At 44.0% G+C, this 8,417-nt stretch overlaps 1 pseudogene; it reads left to right on the plus strand.

Annotated features, from left to right (window-relative positions):
* Window positions 1-4,550: 4,550 nt before the first annotated feature.
* LOC134009163 (keratin, type I cytoskeletal 50 kDa-like) lies at window positions 4,551-7,747 on the plus strand (annotated as a pseudogene).
* Window positions 7,748-8,417: the final 670 nt, after the last annotated feature.

Raw genomic sequence — 8,417 nt, forward strand, 5'->3', positions numbered from 1 at the left:
GGATTTTGGTGTTTTAAAAACCCATCAACACTGTATGACTATGTTTAGCCTGTGTTCTGCTCCTCTCTCTCACCAACCGTCTCTGGAGGAGGGGATCCCTCTCTGAATTGCTCCTCCCAAGGTTTCTTCCATTTTTTGGGGGAGTTTTTCCTTGTCTTCCTTGAGGGTTTAGGTTGGTTGAGGGGCAGTTCTATGGGCATATGTGAAGCCCTCTGTGACATGCTTGCGTGTAAAAAGGGCTATACAAATAAATTTGATTTGATTTTACCCGGACATGTCCTCTTTTCGAGACCTAAAAAATGCGTCCGGCAGGGATTCCAAAATCGTCCGGGATTTTGCCTCGTCGGATATTTGTGTTTCTCTGGGTCTTTCACCAACTAGTTATTACGCCCTTACAAGTTTTGGAAAGGTTATCTCCCTTACGTTCCACCTTGCGCGAGCTCTGACTGAGACTGTCAATGCCAGATGCACGATAATTATCCTCCTGGATGGTCATGGTGCGGCATGCAATATACTACCTACCCCCCACCCCCTACCCCCTACCCCCGACCGAAGTGTCCTCTTTTTCACAAACTCAAATCTGGTCACCCTAATTAACACAGTAAACACATTAATGAAGTAAACAACGTTCACAGCAGTGTATTTATTTATTTTTTACTGTAAAAAAAGAAAGAATAGGCAACATTTTGCCAGGAAGACAAGTGGTAAAAACGATTTTGACAATTACAATATGCATATGTATACCCTATCTCAAGATCCAATCAATATCCACAATATTAGCCTTTTAGATTTCTTGAATTTCTTTAAGATGTTTCATACGCAAATGTTTTAACAGCGGAGATGTTGTGTATTGTTTATGGATCCTTGCCACAACGAGACAAATCAGCCACCTCGCTGAAATGAGTCTCTGCAGGTTGGGATGTCTGGGTTCGGTGGAAAAAAATTCTAAGGTTCGTCAGAAACCGAACCCCGTCAAAAAGCCCAATATTCGGCCGAATCCGAAACCGAATCCTGGAGTCGGTGCATCCCTACTCGTTTTACGTCATCTTTCCCCTTACAAAAAACAAGTATACTTCAAGTTTATTTTGTAAGTATACTTAGTATAAAAAGTATACTATTATCATGTTACTTAAAGTATACTAGCAGTGTACTTATTTATATACTATTTTTGTACTAAGTAAACTGAATTGGCCCACTTTTTAGGTCACTTAGTACACTTTAAAGTACACTTATAGTGTATTTCAAGGTTTACTTTTGAATACTGTAAAGTAGCCTGTGTAGTGCACTTTCAGTTCATGAAGTATACTTCCTAAAGTACTTCAAAGTATACTTTGGAATACTCTAAAGTAACCTGTGTAGTGCACTTTCAGTTCATGAAGTATACTTCCTAAAGAGCCTCAAAGTATACTTGGCAATACTTTTTAGTGCACTTTCAATTAATGTAAGTACTTCAAGAAGTAAACTTATTAAATTTTACTATTACTTTCTAATATATTATAATGTTTAGGAGCCCCTCAAACGCTTCAGATTATAAGTCACTTAACGAGAACGGGGGCCCTTGCAAAGTTACACTGCAGCTTCTTAGCTGGAAGAAGCTAATCACTGCGCAAGCGTTGGCGTTTTAAGAATCCAGCTCTTCTTATGAACCGTAAATGAAGAAATGTATACCATTTTCTGTTTCTAAGCATACTTCTTAAAAGTATATCAAAAGTGAACTAAAAGTGTACTATATTTTTATATTTTTATATTTATATTTTTTAATATACTTCTTTTTTGTAAGGGTCATTGCCAAGTAAGGTTCCAATCCAAACAACACAAGTCACCAAGAATACCAAAAATACCCGGAAGTGTTCTTGATCCGCCCCTTTTATTGAGGATGCATTGGATGGTGACTTGGCCAGCGAGAACGCTTCTGATTTCCCAGAAGTCATTGCAAGATGTCAGGAGAGGCGGACAAACTTCATAATTGTAAGTTTTTACTATTCATATTTCAGCTAAACGGTAGGCTACATGTAAATCAGCATCTGAATTATAATGTGACAAAAAATGGGCAGTGTAGTTGCTGAAAATGTGCTTATTTTATTGATGAAACAGCTAATTTGTAAATTGGCTACGACTTTTCGATAACCTAGCTAGCGAGTCCAGGGTATTGCCAGAGCCTGTTTAAGGAGAACCAGAGCCATATAAAAAGAGAGTTGCGACACACTTTGGTCTAGCCGACACGTGATCACGTGGTTCAAGTAGCTCGCTGTAGTTCCAAAAAACCCACTGCTGTCAACCTGTTTGAATGGTTTTCGAATAGGCTGGCTAACGGAAGTCGCTTTCTCAGGCAAATGACGAATGAAACAGGCTATCTTCAGCAGGCTCGTATCTACAAAAAGCAGTCCTCCCTGACGTTTTTGGTGTGGAATGGAGTGAAATACAACATTGTGAACACACTCACTGCCAGTGAGTGACCCGAGTCTGACTGAGGCTAACGTAAAACCAGTGTAACGGGGGACCAAGACATGGCTGCCGCCTAAGACTATGCGGGCGACGCATTCTGAGGGTCAAGTTTGTTTTTAGTGAGTGGACCTGCAATTCCTGCTGAGCATTGAGAGCTAGCTAGACTTGCAGATTAAGAGGTCTAAAGTAAAGCAGAGGAACTTATTGAAGTTCTAGTTATTTCCGCACTTTGCAATACTACGGCTAATAATCAAGGGGAAGACTCGGTCCTGCTAGCCCCCATGTTGAGACAGCGTGCGAGGTGCAAGACCAAATGTCTAAAACTTGCCCGGAGCTGCTGAGAGAAGCAGCGAATTTGATTGAGGAAGATGCTGATGCACCCTGGTACCAGAGTCTACATTTGCAGTCACTCTGTGGTCACTATATTGGTCGGAAAGTGCGGAAATAACTCCAAGAACTTCAATAAGTTCCTCTGCTTTACTCGCTACATGCTCTGGGTCAGCAGGTCCTCCACATCCTCAGCTAAGTCTAAAATGTCTCTCACCAACTCCCTAGAAAGTTCATGAAGATCCTCCATCGTCTCTATCCAGGCACTCTACTTCAGACCAACGCAATGGATCAGACTCGATTCGCGCTAGCCCCACCCACTGACTTTGATGGGCGAGTTTGACAGATAACACAATTAATGAAGCACTGCAACACAACACGTTGTGAAATGTAAATGCAACACGTTGTGAAATGTAAATGCAATCGACTGGGGGCGCTGTTTAGCGTTTGTAAATGGACCATGAAATACTTAAATAGTGAAATAATTATATATGTATTTTACATAAAATGTATTGGTATTTTAATGAATTCATGACACATTTAAGAACACATTTATGTATTTAATTCATATTTTAATTAACTAATGACACATTTAAGTAATTATTTAAAGGTGTATTTATTTAATTCATTTAGGCACTTTTAGTCCTCCATACATAACCAAGGGTATACTTCTAAACTAACCTGCACCGTGTCAGGCAAAAAGTCGAGCTAAATTAAGATGTGGTGCAAATAATTTCAAACAGGCGGAAACAGAATCTCAAAAGACAGTTCGGTCAAATAAATTCCAAAGCACTTTAGTCCGTGTTCGGAAAAACATAAGTGCAGACTTTTTGAAGTGCACACATGAATGAATTTACTTGAAAGAATGTATTAATTTAAATAAACAAGTGAAGAAATAATGTCACTTTAACTGTTTTCAAAAGACATTGATTAATTGACATAAAATAAGGCCTAAACTAAGCAGAGCGTCTAGACAAGTTACAATCAATTATGGCGTATCCATTCTTCAACAACCCTGTGGATGAAGGTGCTCAGATTATACAAAGAGCGTACGCTCTGAGGAAGGTTCTGGACAGGGCCGGAGTGGGGACACTTTTCAGCCCGGGAGTTTTAGGCCCAAGACCGGACCACTTTTTTTGTATACCAAACAGAGCTGGATGCAGCCTGCTTTGACTGGGGGTGCCGTGAACTTTTCTGGGGGGTATCATGATTACAGAAAGGGATCGTATTTTTTATATTGATACCATTTTTGAGACTGCTTAACGAATGTGTAAACATTCGGGGCTTAGCCCATTCGGGGCTTAGCCCTAGGACGTATGGGTTTGATGTGATGCAAGATGGGGACTTCCACACTTAATGCCAGCGCGCACAGCGCTTGGCCATTATTTGAGCGCAAAATAGTTTTTTGAGCTTTATGTAAAATAATCTGCCGTTTTTCAATTGGTAAAACCTTGTCTAGTGATGTCATCACTCCGGCCCTGCTCCCATCCATCCTCCCTGACGCGTATCGTTACGGTAGGGCCGCCCGGCCCAGCTATCGGTAGCCTATCTGAGAAAACCTTTTGGAAAAGACGGGCTATGGAACCAACCAACTCTATTTGGGAGGGGAGAACTCCCTCACATGGTACAACCCATGCAGAGGCTGCAATGTCAGAATGCGGAACGTGTGTAGCCTACTTTAAGAGAAGATAGACTAACGTGATAAATGTCAACAACAAAAAATCCTCAACCGGCCCAAAAGTGAAGGGGCCCACCGGGAACTCTCCCGATTCTCCCGATTACCCACCCCGGGCCTGGTTCTGGACAAGACGAACCTGAGCCCCTCAGACCTGGAGATGCAGTACAAGGGTCATCAGGGAGATCATCATGCTCAAGAAGAACCATGAGGAGGTAGGGAACGCAAGAGCCACTGGCCTGGTACAGATACCAACCCTACTCCCTCACACAGATATGTGACAGAATATCTGATGAACTCCAGCTCCATACTTCGAGCAAAAAAAACCCTTGTCAAGCTCCCAGGGTCATGAGCTGTAATGTAGAGAAATCTCAGTCCCTTAGCTACCGCCAAACCCCTTTACTTTCTAGTCTTACCCTCCTCCGATACGACACCCCCCAAATGATCCCCTGCTTTCCACTCACAGAAGGAGTTCGTCATTGTGTCTGTTCATCATCGACGTCACGCGGTTAAGAAAATGAAACAGAGAATGGATAAACACAAGATAATTGATTCACTTTGAGGGTTATCTATCACACAAATACATATTTGTCTTCTCTTGGCTGCTGACATCTATCTTCGGACACTTACACAATCTTATACAAACAGAGGACTCTCTGCAGGGGCGGACTGGCCATCGGGGATACCGGGGGAATCCCCACGGGGGTTGGGATGGTCCAAAATACCGTCCCACTTCCATCACCAACCAGCTATCCCTCTGACATCGCCGGCACCACCAACTATTTTCCATTTTACGCAGCTTGAACAAATTTAAGTTGCTCTAAGACTGTACAAAATCACTGACTGAGTTTTATACTCCTCCTCGCAATCTGTATTCATCCTCATGGTGCCTATTTTTTGAAAATGTTCTTAAGTGTCTTATGAAATGTGTTCTTACGGACTTCAGACGTTCAACGTAAGAAAAGATATATGATGTAATTTCTTTGTAATCATCCAAAATAATGTTAAGTGTATGGGTATTTTTCCAAGTAGGCCACTGATTGGTCGATACGTTCGATGCATTGAGTGGGCAACTCGCCGTGTACTGAGTGGGCCGCGCGCCGTGTATTGAGTGGGCCGGTCTGACAGTAACTCCTGGGCCACTTTTTTCCCCCAGTCCGCCCCTGACTCTCTGTCACACCTACGAATAGTCATGATTTTGTTGGTGGACCTGAATAGGACCTGACTGTGTACATACGTTTGCTTTACTAACACAAATAGTAGTAGTAGTACTAAAGGTTCACCACCTTTTGGAGTTATTGATTGCATTCTTGGAACAAAAGACCAGTGTTCCACATTCATGCCAATGTAACATTCTGTCCACTTTACTCCACTCACATAATAGTATGAAGTAAAATGATGTCGCACTCCACATATTAGCAGATTTGAACGTAAAGGATGTTCCTATAACATTTAATCAACTTCACCCAATTGTTTTATAAGGGCAGTCAACGTTTTGCACGCAAACTCAAGCACTCTTCTGGACTCCTCTGGTTTCCATTTACAGACGGATGGGGTGTTTAAACACACACCGACACCGACACCCCTGCCCCACCGCCCTTCCCTTTCCTCTTCCTTCCATTCTTCCTCCTCTCCATTAGCTCACAGAAACCCTTTCTGTGCCTCCGCACGCACCTAAAAACACACACATTACAGTTCCAGCAGATCAAATACACTAGCGCAATAAAACCCTCAGACACAGTTGTACACAAACAGCACTAAGTGCTAAGGATAAAAAGCAGTAACAGGAAGTAAATGTCAATAGGGTTTGGATATTGACAGTATGACATGATTAGTGAGACAGTCACGCACTTTCCAAACTGCTTTGAATACTGCCCTGTGGCCACCATGATGTCTCTAATCGTGACGAACCTGACCTTTGACCTTTCCCAATGTAGGAGCTGGCCCTGTTGAGGGCACATATGGGCGGCCAGGTGAACGTGTCGGTGGACGCAGCGCCCTCTATGGACCTGAACCAGACCATGACCGAGATCAGGGAACACTACGAGGCAGTGGCCACCAAGAACCGCAGAGACCTGGATGCCTGGTACCAGAGCAAGGTTAGCAGAACCCACGGGTCCATTAAGATCCATCGTGGAGAGTCGTTTTTGTCTTAGTTGCAAGAGGAACCGAGTTGAGTTGGTTGAAGTGTTTCTAAAGGACACGCACCTGCGCCTTCAATGAGTTCTTGGTTGCGTGGCTGGCTGAAGTGTTGTTCATGAGAAGGAAGGAAACGTGATGAGCGATGCAGTGACATGTGACACAAACGCACAACTATTATGATTATGTGTAGGTTTGTTGCGTTGTATGTACAGTACCAGTCAAAAGTTTGGACACATTGTCCAAACTTTTGACTGGTACTGTATGTCAGTTGCATTTCCATCAGTTTATCATCAAATGCATCTGATATTTGCTGCAAAACAGACTAGACAGGCGATGTCCAACAATCATCATTAGCTACGCAGAAATTAGGGTCATATCTTCTGACTAATGTGTTTTTTCATCAGATGTGCACAGTTGAGCAGGAAGTTGTCATTCAGAACAAGGGTCTCATCAGCTGTCGCACCGAGGTGAAGGAGCTCAAGAGCACCCTCCAGAGGCTTCAGATTGAACTGCAGTCCTGCACAAGCATGGTGAGCACTATGCGGAACACATTGTCTGACTTGACAATAACTGACACACACCCTGTGGTGAAAGGGAAAATCTGGCAAACGTTTTCTTCTTGTAAATCCACCATAAATAAACTGATTTGGCACCGTGCTGACTTTAACCTGACACTTCATCTTAACCCCCCCCCAAATCAGACTCAGGGAGAGAATAAATGAGTTTCACATTAACACAAAACACATTTTAGAAAGTGCGGTCAGGCTGATGCACACACTCACACCACAATCCCAAGTTAAAGACATTCCTCTACAATTAAGGCTAAGAGTAGCCTTAACAACATCCGTATTTGCCCCTATGCGGTGTACACATATACACCCATGCCAACCCATTTACCTTTTCCATCTGACCATCCAATATAGAAACTATCCCTGGAGGGCACCTTATCAGAGACCCAGGCCCGCTACTCTGCTCAACTGTCAGGCCTCCAGGATGTGGTGACCAGCCTGGAAAGCCAGCTGTCCCGACTCCACGGCAACATCGCCAGCCACAGGCAGGAGTACAACGTCCTGCTGGACCTCAAGACCAGGCTGGAGATGGAGATCGCCGAGTACAGGAGGCTGATGGACGGAGAGGACGACGTGTGAGTGCCTGGAAGAGGGGGACCGGGAGAAGGGGAACCTTCAGGGAGAGGGGGACAGGGGAGGAGGGATAGGAGAGAAGCCTGCAGGGAAGGGGGACTGGGGGACCGGGGAGGAGGGATAGGAGAAAAGCCTGCAGGGAGAGGGGGACTGGTAGCCTGGCTCTGCCCTCCTACGTACTTCCGCTCAATTTTCATTTTGTTTCTGTACTGCGTCTGGGCTTTCGGTATATTGGTCAGATGTCTCCGGTAAACTTTTTACCGTTCCAATCAGCGAACAGAGGGAGTGGCTGAGAACGATTACGTTGACGTTGTACGCTAGTTTGAGTTGTAGTTCCGTAATGGCGGCGGAGAAAGATGCGAGCAAAGCCATTCGGTCCGTTGTTGCAACGCTGCCGAATATCCAGAAGTTAAAGCCGGAGCAAGAACAATCTTTGCTAAGTTTTGTTGGTGGCCATGATGTTGTGGCCCTCCTCCCCTCGGGGTTCGGGAAAAGTTAGGTTTTCCAGCTACGGCAGCTACCTCTGCTACAGTAGTGGTGAAGGAGTCGGCTAAGGCGAACACTAGCGATTGGTTATGGCAGATCAGAGTGGCTCTGGGCAGATCCAATAGTCTAATTATTTGTTTGTAAACATTCGGGATGCGCGCAGCATGGTGGCAGAAAACCGGGAAAAGATAGCCTTTATA

The sequence above is a fragment of the Osmerus eperlanus genome, chromosome 22, assembly GCF_963692335.1.
Source record: "Osmerus eperlanus chromosome 22, fOsmEpe2.1, whole genome shotgun sequence".
NCBI classification, from domain to species: Eukaryota; Metazoa; Chordata; class Actinopteri; order Osmeriformes; family Osmeridae; genus Osmerus; species Osmerus eperlanus.